This window comes from Parus major, chromosome 2 (assembly GCF_001522545.3).
Source record: "Parus major isolate Abel chromosome 2, Parus_major1.1, whole genome shotgun sequence".
NCBI classification, from domain to species: Eukaryota; Metazoa; Chordata; class Aves; order Passeriformes; family Paridae; genus Parus; species Parus major.
The window spans coordinates 55,713,129-55,727,884 of record NC_031769.1 but is presented as its reverse complement, the minus strand read 5'-3'; positions in this window follow the sequence as shown (position 1 = coordinate 55,727,884).

Sequence of the window (14,756 nt, the reverse complement as noted above, 5' to 3'; positions counted from 1 at the left end):
GGTTTAGATTAGATGTTAGGAGGAAATTCTTCCTTGGTGGGTTTGGTGGAGCACTGCAACAAGTTGCCAAGAGAAATTATCCGTGTCCCATCCCTGGAACCGTTTGAGGCCACATTGGATGGGGCTCTGACAAACCTGGTTTAATGAAAGGTGTCCCTGCCTGTCTTAGGTTACAGTGCAAGACGTAACCAAAAGAATGTATTCTAGTATGATCTTCATAAACTGCTAAAAACAGGTGGGGTGGTGTTCTTTATCTCTTCCATGACTCATCCCTGATAATTCCCTCTGGGGGATGTCTTCTGCTAGTGGGCCATCAAGTCTCACTGCATGACTGATAAAATTACATCATCCCATTGTTAAGCGCTCTGCCCAGGGGGAAGAACAAAGCATTCATACCTGGATATAATCTGAGTTTTGGAACACCATGGGAAGCCTTTTCTACTGAATTCCCAGAGGACAAGAGCTACATAATCACCACGGGACCTTCAGAGGGAGACCAGACCCTTCTATAGGATCACCTCTTCAACAGAACCACGTCTGTCACTCCAACAGGGCTGCAGCCACCATTTAATCAGACTGCTACCATCTCCCTGACCAACAGGGCATCAGGTTGTGTCCTGACTCTGTCAGTTTAAGTCAGTGTTTTCTGCCTTTATTTTAATTTTCCTATTAAATTGTATTTCTGACTTCAAATCTCTCGCTGGTTTGCTTTTGAACTGGTATGCTGCCCAAGGCAGGGGGGCTGGATGATCTAGATGGTCACTAGATGATCTTTAAGGTTTCTTAAGCCATTCTATGACTCCTAACAGTGTCTGTGATTGAGTTAAATAGTTACTATGGCTTCCACTCTGACACTTCTGACTGTAGTAGACATTGGACTAAGTTCTTTTTATGTTGATTTCAGTTGTGTCCAACTGAAATGCTAGCTATATGGTTGATACAGCATGCCATTTGTTACAGATACCATTTCAGTCTAGGTTCATCTCTCCACTATGTTAGTGAAAACAAGATCTGTAGCCTTGATGTTGCAAGCCATCATGCTGTACTCAACAGAAAACACAAAGTTATGATGCTCCAGGGCAAGTCAAAATCAGACATATACAGCTCTTTTCCAGGGAAACAACTCCCAATACAAACCCCCCTAAATTGCACCCGTGCTATGAAGAATAAAACCCAAGGTCAAAGAAATTTCACAGTGCCTTTGATTATGCAGAATGCAATGACTGCTGCTAATCAATGTTTGGGAAAATGACATCTGTTCTATTAGCCAACAAGAGGCAAGTTTTTTATGTCCTTAGAAAGGAGGCAAGCATGTAGCCTTATGTCCAGAAAAAAATAAAATTGCAAACAAATGGGGACATTTACAAAAGACCTTCTAATAATATTGATGAGAAGTATTCTAACTGATTTCTGTCCTTGGATCATAATCAAGAACAAACAGCAATAAAAATGGAGGTATTAGAGAGAAAAAGATATTAAAGGAGTAGTTTGAGAAAAATTAAAGAAACATTTTAGTCAAGAGATATTGGAGCAAGTAGGAAAGCTCTGGAAATCTAGAAGTAAGTAAGTAATATAAGGAAGAAACTTTTTGGAGGCTTCATCTCCATGACCAGAAAACTTTCTCACCTTTGGTTACTCAGCCTGGTTCCAACATGTGGACGCCGGAGCTTGAATTGCTTTGTAGTAATTCTTTCCCAAGATTTATAGTAGCAACCCTGTAACCTGAGAAAACTTTGTCCTTACTTGTCTACAAACACCCCCAGCTAGGCTGTCCACAGACCCCTTGTATTTACAGCTGTAAATTTACAGCTGTGTGTATACAAGAAGAGAACAGCAAAGGCACAGTCTGTAGATAAGGCTTTGGGTACAGCCCACCTGAGAAATTATCCATACTCTGAACACAGAAGAATTTTAACTTCATAAGGATAAAGAGAAAATCAGTGGTGCAATTGCAACTGCCACTCTTTTTTGTTTATGCAAACTGTACTGTCTCTCAAAGTCATGGAATTTCCCAAAGGAATTTCATATGTCTTACCACTTCAAGGCATAGGGAATGAACTGTTCTTCAGCTGGAATGAGGCTGAAAGAAAAGGAAGCACTATGAATCTTCTGTAGAAGGAAAACATCAGTTGCCATCAGAAAATTCAATTTTTACCTTGTTACCTTGTGATTTTCCCATCATCTTTTTCAGAGATGAACTACAGGATATTTTATTGGTCTCAACTTGGCATCATCAGATGAGTTGCTGTAGCTCCATCTCATTAGGGACACCATCAACACTTATAGCTATGTTAGTAGTCAATTAATTGAACCCTTTGCTGAATTTTCTGTTGTTTCTTCAGTCAGATATGGAAAAAGATGTGTGTCACTGCTCCAATAAGATTGGTCTGGAAAAATGGGAACATTTTTAAGGTTTAAGAACTGCATTTTTCATTAGTGAAAATGAAGAGAGAAACAAAAATTGCAGTTTCGACATCCAAATTTGGACTATGCTAATTTGGCTCTTTCCTGATATCACAGACTAACTTTAAAGGTCCATTTTCAAGATAAACTATTAAAATTATAGAGATCATAACATTCTGAATGAGATTTCCTTTTATGGATTCACTTTAGAATTATGTGCCAGATTTTTAATGTGGGTATGTGCCAGCCAGTACAAATATAGTAATGTTAGTGAGTCAAAATGGCCATTGAATAGTAATTTTTTCTGTATATGCTGTAACCCTGTGAAATGCAGCTTAGGAATTTACTTTCAGTAATGTGGGCAAGTTAGTGTATTGATTTTCTTCTGGCAACAAAGCTTGCTTCTGATTGTAATGTTACTTCTTTGTCAGACACACTTGGATTTAACACATTTGAGATTCAGGTTTAATGAAGTCCCATTTGCCCAGTTTACTACATGTAATCATATCAGCCAATTAAGTCCTTTTTTTCTGGTTTAGCCCTAGCATTTCAAGGGAGGTTTCTAAGAAGATTGTGGGTTGATGTGGGTAATCCAAAATGTTATTTTATTCCAGCTATATATGCCCAAAATTGTTACTGTCTCTTTAGGACACTTGTAGATGGAAAACAGAACTGGGATCTTGGTGTAGGTGAGGGATTACCACAGTCCCTTTAAAAGATTGGAGCACCAGAACTGAACCCTCAGTCTTGCCTGGTGGTCTTTGCTCAAGGGAGAGACTCCACCTCAGGTTTTTTCCCTTCTCTTTTGTTCCTTCCTTGTGTTTTGGACCACTTTGGGGTGAATTCTGCAGTGCCTGCCCTCAAGGAGTGCCACATTAGGGAGGATGGGGTGGCCCTGCTCCAGCCCGAGTCTTTCCATTCCTCAAACAAGGCCTGGACAAAACATGAAAAGCACTGACCCTGAGACACTCCAGCCAACTGCTTCCATTGTCTTCTGCTGTAAATTCTAGCCCCTCCACTGGACAATACCAGTCAGAGCTCCAGCTGCCAGTGAGATAGGCACAGGGGGGAAAAAGGCATACTCCATCTTCCCCTTGGTCTTTCAAGCCATGCTCTGGGCAGCAGAGCACCATCATGTGTGGGGAAGGGATTATGACACCATTCCAGGTCTCTCTGTTCCTGTGAGGTTTGTGCAACTGGCAATTTTCCTAGTAGTTGTTTACTTCTTTGTTCAGCTGTTTCTCTTTTGCTTGTCAGTAAACTTATTTTTTCACTTATATCTACTCATATTTGCCCCTTATTGGTGGAAAGGAATTGGTCAATATCATAGGGGCAGGCAATAGATTACAGGGTGTCTACTTTTCAGATTGTCTCAAAGCAAGCCATGGGTGCAAAATGTCATGTTGGCAAGGGGCTAAAGTCTCCTTGTCTTCAGCAAGACCAGCACAAAATTCCAGTTGCTGTATTCTGAGCTGACAAACCTTTAAAGCACTGCCAAAAGTAACTAGATGTGACAAGAGGAAAGAAGGCTTCATTCTTCGATGCACCAACCAATGAGTGTAGTAGGGGGAATGAAAGGAACATGGAAGAAAAGGCATGCTTGGGGATTGCTGAACAGTACTGATCTTAAAAAAACATCATAATTAGAGGAGAAAGGAAGCTTTAGAGAGGAATAAATGTGGATCTCTGTTGTCTTTGCCAGCAGACATATATGTGAAAACTGTCAATATTTTATATTCTGATAAATTCATAAAAAACAGTACAGACATACAAAATAATATGTCAACTCTTAATAATATGATACATCTAATTATAGATAAAATAATAGCATAATGGGATCTCTGCCAAAAAAACTTCTGTTTTAAAGAGAGGCTGCTTTGTTATCTGAAGTTTTTTGTGTGAGCTTAATAGGAATGGACACATCTCTGATAATTGTAATGTAATATATGCACATACAAAAATGAAACAAAACCATCTCTTTATTGCTGGTAATAAATGTTAGTGAGCGCATTTTAAGAATTGTCATTATATCAAAAAAGTGTCCAAAGATTAATGAGCTCTAATTTTTCCTTCCTTTCACTGAATGACTTGTAATACATTTATGAAAGCACACAGTAAAAGTGGCATAAATCCTGTTGTACATTATTTTTGTCTGGGATCCACCCCAGCACAGATCTATACGCCTTTCTCTGTATTGCCCTACCTAAAAACATAGTTTCTAGATCATTGCTTCTTGTAAATGTATGGATGCATATGAATTAATAGAAACAGGAAACATTTTTAGAAACCAGGAAGGTGACATTGAACTAAATATGCAAGCTGAGATAATGGGCTGAGTGGTTGTTGTGGCAGCCTAAAAATGCAGAGTTTTTATACTGAGGGAATGAAGAGAAAGATCAAGCGGTGGCGCACCACTACCTGCGAAGTCACAGATGAATTTTAAAAATCATCTCCCTATATCCAAAATTTAAATTGAAGTAAATTACTTCTTTGGTATAAAATAAATAAATGTTTTCCCCGTGTAAGGTGACTTGATAGAGATTATTCTAAGATTTTTTTTATTCATAAATTTTCCACAACTTTAGAGCTGCTGTTGGGAAAGCCATTGCTCTTCCCAGTGTTTTAGTTTCTACACATAAGGAGATTTGTTTACCTTTCAGAACACTGGATTCTTAAAAGCATGATAGATATTCAGTTTGTTCCTGTCTTCTTAAGCTGAGTTTCTAAGGAATAAAGTGCAAATCACTCCAATTGTAATATACCATCAGAAATTCAGAACAGAGAGCAAAGTAATGATATTGACAGTATCTTTAAAAAATGATGCATTAGTTTTAGTTCCCTGTAGTTCTGTTTCCTCAGTACATGAAAAAGACCATATTCTCTAAGTCCTTCCTCATTCACATAGCAATTGACCACAGTGAAACCAGAGTTGAGTGGAAGATTTAATGCAGTGTGTTTATGGCAAATCTCACACTTATTTAGTAATTCTAGCCCATGGTTTTCATTGATTTTACCATCAGTGCTTGACTCTAAACAGAATAGACATGGGAAAAACAGAAGGCAGATTATTTGAATCCCTTTTCTTACCTGTTTATTTTTTAACAAAATCAATGGTTTAACAGAATATTCCTTTAGACACTTATTAGCTGTTGCAAACTGATAAGGGGCAACTCAAGGAGGAGATAGTGTTGGAACATTTAGATAGTTATTTAAATTATTTAAAGTGCAGTGAAGTATGTATGACCTAAGTTTACTCTAACCACTTGCTCACATCTCTATATTTCTGCTTTTCATTATATATGACAAGATTTATAGACCTTGTCTGCTGCCATTAGGCTCTGGAGCATTGTTTTACCAGCTATAACACAAGCAGCATATTGATGATTTTTGTCTTTGGGTTTTCTCCTTTATAGCCTATTATTTTGTAGTTCAAAATATTTCAAAGGAAAGTAAAGTTGATATCACTATGGCCTCGCTCAGCAACCACCCCCTCAAACCCAGGGAAAACTCAATGCACCTCATTGTGATTTATATCTGCTAATTTCCATCTATTACATTTTTTCCTGAAAAGAAATACCTTTCTGAAACACAGGTGCCCCAGATAATATGCAGTAATGTTTTGCTTTAGTAGCTGGGAGACTCACATTCCTTCATCACAGGTTTAGCTTGTTTTCTTCTTTAACTCATATGGCCAAACATTTTGGGTATTCATGACAATGAATATTGTATTTTAGGCTGTGTTGGTTGCTGGTTTGCTTAGTATTACAAATACTGAGAAGTTTTTTGATAATTTCTTAGCAAGCCACTAGTTGGTCAAAGGATGAGGACCTTTCTCTCTAAAGATACGTAAAACTTCGCAAATACATTTTTCTGTATCAAAATGACAGAACAACAGACATAAATCTCAGAGATAGGGATTTATGTGCATTTGAAAAGGAAAAATTCGGTACCTTCTTTTCTGACTTGGGTGTTAGCACAACTATTTCTGTCCATGTGGTTATGGCAATAATACCAGCAGTCTCTCAGTTCAAAAGCTACTCAAATGTTGATCTCAAATAAGGCTTTTAGATGTCTACCAGTTGTGTCAACATAGAAGAACCTTTCTCAAAGTAGTACTGATAAACTGGAAATAGAAGAAAGTAAATAGATGAGGGTTAAAGTAGAAGAGATAAGCAATTTTAGCATATATTGCAAATAAATCTTTGCTGGAGGGAAAGGTTAGTCTTGGTGAGGGCTGAGCAGGAACAGAAAGAGGTTAAATCAGACCACTTTCAAAAATCCTATTATTCAATTTTTCTTATGTATCCTTGAAAATCTTTGCCTTGAGGACCCACTGTACTGCTTAAGTACTAAGTGCAGTGTCAGTGCTACATACATTGCCATACTTGTTTCTTTATGTTTATGGGCCATTAGTTAGTTTAAAAGTAGTGCTTTTAGATGAGATGTAACCTTACCCTGTGCAATAAGCAGGAAAGATATATGTAACTACTAACTCAGTCAGTATCTCCTTCAATGGTGATACAGCTATTTCACCAATTTTTACTTCTGATAAATCAAAACTGGATGGCTTCACAATGTTAGTTATGAGCAGTCTTCCAGGATGCTACTTGTTACCAGGAGGAAGTACAGGAGGTGAAAATGTGTGGTTAAATATACTGACAATAAGATTAAATTTGGGATTTTAAAGGAGATTGCATAAACGTGCTTATGGTGACATATTTTTACAATGACAGTGGTGAAACACAGGAACAGGTTTCACTGGGAGTTGGTAGATATCCCACTCCTTGAAACTTTCAGGTTGGGTGGGGCTGTCCGCAGCCTGACCTAGAAGATATCCCTGTGCACTGCAGAGGGAGCATTGGACGAGATGACCTTTAAAGGTCTCTTCCAACCCAAACCCTTTTATAATTCTATAGTATTAATTTTGGAATTATTAAAGTAGAAGTAATTAATCCCAAAGAGTAATATCTGCAAAAATGCCATAGTTTAATGTTAACATTTTTGTGTGAGCAAACAACATTCTATGTGATTTTTTGCCAAGACTAAAAAAATAAAAATTATTTTTCCGAGATTTCAGACTTCACATCATTCTTAGGAAGCTATGACATTTTATTATCCTTTACATTTCATTATTGCTGGATGTAGATGCTGAGGACTAAAGGAAATCCACCATTTCACCACTTTGAGCTAGTTGCTTACTTTTATGAGTCCTTTGTGTATTTGATGTGGGTGACAGTGGCAGTGTCTTAAGGTGGATTGTGGAAAAGAATATATGCTTTTACACCCCTTAAAAAAATCTACAAATGGACCTACAAATAGATTAGTGTAAGCAACAAAACAGCCACGTGGGAGTTTATTGGGCCATTAAAATAACACTTTTGGTCCCAAACGCAGCTACAAGAAACAGATGCAAGCTCCGGTGATTCACAAATGATAAGCTCAATACCATTTAGCAACCCCATTAAATATACATAAGGTTGTTCCTCTGGCAAAAGCTCCCAACAGACTATTCTAGTTTCTTATGGGAGAAAGCAATGATACCAAAGCAGAAGGCAGAAAAAGGGCTTTGTTCCCCTTGTTGATATGTTACATCTTTGTGAACAAAATTTGTTTTTTTCTTCTAGGCTATGGAGTTAAGTGAGCAATAAATGGATACATCTAAAAAGGCAACCTAATGGCTCTACAAGTCCTTTTTTTCCTTGACTCAGGTAAAATTAAATTTTATGATTAATCTAACCACATGAACTTTGTAAACACAAGAAAACTGGAAGAGCAAAGGAAAATAGAAAAGGAAGTGGTTTTGAAGCAATCTACTCATTTCTAAATATGCTTTACATGTTCCTCCACTCAGTTCTGCCATGATTCAGAGTCCCAATTATGCCTGTTGTCCTCACCTTTGGATACAGAAGACCAAGTTTGATATTGTATGTAGTTATTAGAATCATCTGCTGGAACATAAAACAAAGAAACCATAAAATAGTTTGTGTTGGAACAGACAAAAAGATAATCTAACCCCCTGCCATCATCAGGGACATACTCAGCTAGATCAGGTTGTTGATCAAAGCCATGTCCAAGAATACATCTTGATTGCAGTCTCCTGGGATATGTAGTATGCATGAATCCTCACATAAATTGTGTCTACACTTTATCAGAAGAACTTGTTCCAAACTGCAAGTGACTAAGGTGATCTAGTTAAATTTTGTTTAAAAGGCAGAGAAAAAAAAAGTAGCAAGTTTTTATTCTAATGATCTTTAAATCTGAATTTAGCTTGCTAACTCAAAATAAAACCCAAGTGTCTCATGTCCACTTCTATTTTAACAAAGTTTATTTAGATGAAAATCACATAGATTTTGCCTTTTTTAGTGACTCTACTATAATACTCCTAGCCTACACTGTAGGTGTGCTAGCTTTTAAATATTTATGAAAATAACACCAGCTGATCTGTTTTGTATTATGACAGGCATAATAGCTTGTACTCATTACTAGTATAATGCATAAAACTAGATATATGCATAAAACTCCTCAGGTTAAAAAAAAGTTCTCCTTGGTGGTAAATAGGTTTTCCAAATCTGTTCAAAAGCCACATCAATCCATTTCAAAATGTGAAATTTTAGAAGGACATTTAATCTACTGTGTATAACTGAAATATTATAAAAGGTGAAAAGAAATATTAAACATAAAGGAGTGTCTGAAAAATTTCACTGAAATCATAGAAACACAGTTAAAAAAGGATGCTACTAAAACAAAACAAATGCTGTTCAGATATTCTGAGGGAATATATAAAATGTTGTTTTCATTTGATTTCTTTTGATTATTCTATTAGTTTAATCACAGGGTTGAATAAAAATGGGGGGAGAAGAAATACTGAAAATCTACAAGTGCCATATATCACAATATATTTAAAAGAGAAATAAGTAATTTTCTCTGTAAAATGCAAAGCCTACAAAATCAGGTCATTACACATTAAAACTTTTGAAAGCTAGGCTATGGAATAATTTCCAGGCAGAATATTTCAGAATTGGTGAAGGTTAGCTTGATAGTTCTCAGTTTGATTATTTCTTTGTTCATGAACACAAATTTCCACACACTAGGTCAGATCCTGTGAGTGATTTGACATCCAAGTTAACCTAAACACAAGTAATAGTTCTTAAATCTTCTATTGAACTGATGTGTGACCTTGGAGTGCTAAAATAATATTTCCATACCTCGTTTCTTTTGGTATATTTTCTAGGGACCAGAGGTTTTCACCTGTTTTCTCAGAACTACCAGTTCTGAGGAAACTAGTTTTGACAGAGTCAAGGACTTTTCTTCACTGAAGCTATGAATATGAATGACTAGCACCTTTAAAGTAATTGGTCCTTTAATTGTTCTTTAATCTCATGAGAAGCTTGTAATACAGATAACCCTGCAGGATCAGGTGCATTAGAAAATGCAGCTGTACTTCTGTATTTTGCAATCATTAGTTATGTTTTTTAGGGCAGAATGTGCATTGCCAAGTCTGCTTTTTTCTTTTACAGACTGACTTATTTTAGTTTTTCTTTTTAATATAGTGTAGAAAATGTAGGAGACACCTCTTGCACATACAAATAGCCTAGAACTTGGAATGGGCCAATGCACCAGAGTGCTTAACAGTCCCTTCTCCACACGTGTCACAGAATGGCAGCATCACAGAAGGTTGGGATTGGAAGGGAATTCTGGAGATCATGTAGTCCAACCTGCTTGCCAGGGAGGGCCACCTAGAGCCAGTTATCCAGGACTATGTCCATGTGGCTTTTGAGTATCTCCTAGGACAGAGATGTCACTATCTCCCTGGGCAATATGTGCCAGTGGTCAGTCACAGTAACAAAAGTGTTTCCTGATGTTCAGAGGGAACCTGATGTGTTTTACTTTCTATCCATTGACTCTAGTCCTCTCAGTGGGCACCACTGGAAAGAATCTGGCTCCTTCTTCTTTGTACCTCCCTTCAGGTAATTATAGACATTGATAAGATACCCCTGGAGCCATCTCTTCTCAAGGCTGAACAGTCCCAGGTCTCTCAGCCTTTCCTCACAGTCCCTTAACCATCTGTGTTGCACTTCACTGGACTCTCTTCAATAGATCCATGTCTCTCTTGTACTGTGGAGCCCAGAACTGGACACAGGTGTCCAGATGAGACCTCACCAGTGCTGAGAAGAGGGAAAGAATCACCTCCCTTGAACTGCTGACAGAAGTTTTTCCAGTACCTCCCAGGATACTGTTGGTCACCTTTGCCATAAAGCCATATCACTGGCTTATGGAAAACTTGGTGTCCAACGGGACTCCCAGGTCCATTACTGCCAAGCTCCTTTCCAGCAGGGGAGTCCCCAGCATATACTGTTTGTGAGATGGTGCATGAAATCTCTGTACTGTCAGGGATGGTACTTATCTACATCCTCAGAAAGTGCTATCATCACTTTTTGGATCATTGCTGCTACTTCTCCCCATCGGTTACTTGGAAAAATTCCCCTGGTGCTCTTGAAGAAAATAAAAAACAGAATCTGCAGTTGAGAGTTGTGCTTAGTCAATAGGGCATTTCTCTTCTAGGTTTCCTTGCCCAATCAGTCTTTGGACACACAGACCTCTGCAAGCACCTTGCTAACTGCAGGGGCAAATCTCACTGAAGAGCTCCATCAGTCACAAAATATACCTTGAATGCAAAGACCCAAAACTTACAAGCTAGGCATAAAATCATATAGAGTTTTTTTTTCCCATGGAGTTGATGGAAAATATCCAGTCAGATTCCTTAACCTCTGGATTCAACCTTGCAGGATAAGTTACCACTGAAGCCAGGGAAATTTTTCTTAGGCAGTGCAATGAGCAGAGCTGGCCACCTTGAGGCCATTCATCACTGGGCACTGAGGAGCAGCACCCCGGGCTAAAGGAAGCTGAAGTTTCCCATCAGCTTTCAGCTTCAGTAAATTTGGTGTGAGGCCAAGAGTGTATGTCAGTGCTGGGAAAAAACTGTAAAATGTACTTGGCAAAATTAAAGACAAGTTTTATGACTGCAATGGTAGTTGGAAATTCCTAGAGATATTTTATTTTAATATTAGTATTGATTACTTTCCCTAAAATCCTTTGGAAACCTTATAGGAAATCCTTTGGAAAACTGCATTTACCCTTTAGCATCCCCTGATACCTTTTAAGTAATCTTGCAGTGACCTTTCTCCCACTTAACTGGAATACTTAAACTGTCCAGACTACCCATTAACTTGCTAAACAGGATTAGGGGAAGAAAAATAGCATTTAACCTTGTTTAGAGAAGTGAGATGTATTTCAGACAACAGGATAAGACCCAATCTATAATGAATGTAGTCAGGCTTGTAGTACTGTGTCTAGAGTTAAAAACACTGGTAAGCTTTCCTTAGAGCAATGCCTCTCTCTGCTTTAAAGTGCTATCAGAGCTGAGGAGAGGAAGCTTTCTCAGGAATTAACTGCTAAGGTGCTACAAAATTAGCTTCATTAAATATAAAATTAATTTTTTTAGGAAAGCAGATCTATATTTAAACTGCTATATTTTTTACGATTTTTGCAAAAGAAAAGTTGTGAGAAAAATGTCTCCTTTTAACTAAAATATAAATATTGTTTTTATTTCTTTATGAGTTGTATCCAACCAGAGATATTCCATATTCAATGAGCTTTTTAATTTCACCTCTAGGTTTTTAAAGAAATAACCTAATTTGCAAATACAAACTTGAAAGCAAACAGATTGTTAAGCAAATAATAACACAGAAAACCAAAAGAAGACTGTGTGTAATGTATGAGATGCACTATTAATAATATCAACACCTGACTTGACTATGTAACTCTCAACATGTGTCACAAGGAAAATGTGAAATACTTTTTTTTCCTTTTTTTTCAAACAAAAAAAAAGAAAAAAATCCTGCTTCTCATTTACAAACACATCCACTTGCATGCACACACACACAGGTAAACACAAATATACTAGAATCCCTTAGATATTTGGGATTGTTCTTTTGGGTCCTATGTTTTCATCAGTTTAGAAATTTTTTTTTTCACCCAATAATTAACAAGAACAAAAACACTTAGCACTTAAAATTCCTTTTGAGTACATGATCTCTCTTTCACACCTTCACGCACAAAAACACATGCACAGTGTGTAGGCAGGAAGAAAGAAGGGAACAAGAAAATAATTAAGTTGCTTTGCTAAGCTGAATTTCCAGTTCATCTATATATAGTAGCAGTGCAGCATAAGCTAAGTAGCATTATGCAGGCTTATGCAAATTGTTTAGGATGAAGGGGGAGCACAGGTGATAAGGAAATAAATATAGCTTTGAAGTCCACCGGAAATCTGTCTTAATGTTGAGCAAGGCTCCGACTAAAGGAATAGTAAACACACCACAACATGAGGTTGTCTTTTTACTTTTAACACCCAGTAGTTACCTTAAAGAGGAGGGTAGCTCCATCTTGAGGATTTAAACTCAAAATAGATCCAGTAACATATGTCCTGTTAATTTGACCTAATTAGTTGCTGCTAGTTGCAGGATTTACGTGAAGAATCCCATTACATAGATTAGAAATAAAATAGAGGGAATCTTGGCCCTTGGTGGAGATCATCTGGAGCAGCAGTTTAATGTCTGATACATTCTGTTTCTGGGTGCTCTGTTCTTTGCAAGGAAGTGTTAGAGGAGGTGAATCTCTAATAAGTATTTTCTGTGACTTAGCCTTCAGTAACAAGCTTATCTTTCTATTTGAAAAGCATCACAAAGATTTTTTTTTTTTAATTCCACTGGATTTGGGGATGGTTTCCTTGGATTTCTAAAAACAGCAAAGGGTTATATCTGTATTCCATTCCATGATGAAGTACAAGTGCTAACTGGCAGAGAACAATCTGGTTGTCTGTAGTGTGCTATGTCTTGAAACTATTGTTTGCTTTATAATTATCATCAGAAAACAATAAAATTAGTATAAAGAAGCAGTTATTCTCTCCAGTAAGGAGTGACTACAAATACATTTGTTTCTACTGTTACTGTAAAATTCATATTGCCAATGTACTTTTCACTCTTTGACAGGAGGCTCTACAAAGGATGAAAATATGCAGACTTTCAGAACACTTACTCAAGAAAAACTCCCAAATGAAACCAGTGTGAAGTTCTGCCCAAATGAGAAGTCCAGAAGGGAGCCTCATGTCTGGCACTTGAGGCACTTGAGGCAGCTACTGCAGAACCTCTAATGAGTGAACCGTGATGAAAAGTCATAGCAGAGCACATTCTGAACATTACCAATACTCAAAACTTGGCACAACGAAAATATATATGGAATTAAAAAAAATCTTGAGCAACTTATAGGCTTCATTAAAAGAAAAAGAAAGAAAAAGAAAAAAACTTATTTGTTTACTAAACTTTCAGTTCATAAATTATAATATCATGCTTCAGCATACGTGATTCAAGAATATGTGTACTGCAGAATCTAGAGCTAAGTAAAATATGAGGAAAACACTTCTGCTGAATATTAATTACTATTCAATATTTTTTATAAAAGTGATATATCAGAAATATGGCTAGGAGTGAATTATGTATTATAAACAGCTATAATTTCTCTATTTTTGTGTACATCTTGTCTTTTTCTTTCAAGAGATTCAAGGGATTAACTAAAATGTTTGTCCTTATACATATTCTGAAATACATCTAAGCTACATTTCATTAGACAAACAAGAATAATATAGGCTCTGAACAGACCTCTTACCTTAGGCAACAGCAGTATTAATATAGAGAGGAACAGAAGCCTTCCTTGGGAAATAAGCATGGTTATAATACCAGGGCAAACATAGCTGCAATGAATATCAAAACTCTCTTTGATTTCATGGAACAGGATCAGGTTCATGTAATGTTGTTAAACATTGCCAGCACCCTGGTGCTAGACATTTGCAGAACTCCTAAAACGAGAATGGAGTGTTTGATCTTGGTCTGAATTTTACTGAGTTTGTTTTACAGCTAAGGACTTCTAACAATGCTTTGGACAATCAGATCACCTGCATAACAGAATCTTTTACCAAATCTTCTAACTGGTCTGGGAATTTTCATTGTTCTACTACAGGGACGGGTACTAAGATGTAGGGGAAGAAGGGTAGAGTTTTGTTTTCTTTTCTTGGTTTTTCTGAAAGGATTTGCAAAACAAGGTCTCTGGGAACTCAACGTTTGTATTTTTCCTGAGAACTGATCCAGCTTTATATAATTTTGGGGATTGGGTTTTGTTGTTTGGGTTTTTTTTTCACATATTGACTGTGAATTTGGCTCAGAAAAAGTCTGTTAACCAAGGTGACTGAGAAAGATAAAATAATAGCCTTACTAGAGGAAGCCCACACAACTGCTTGGGTG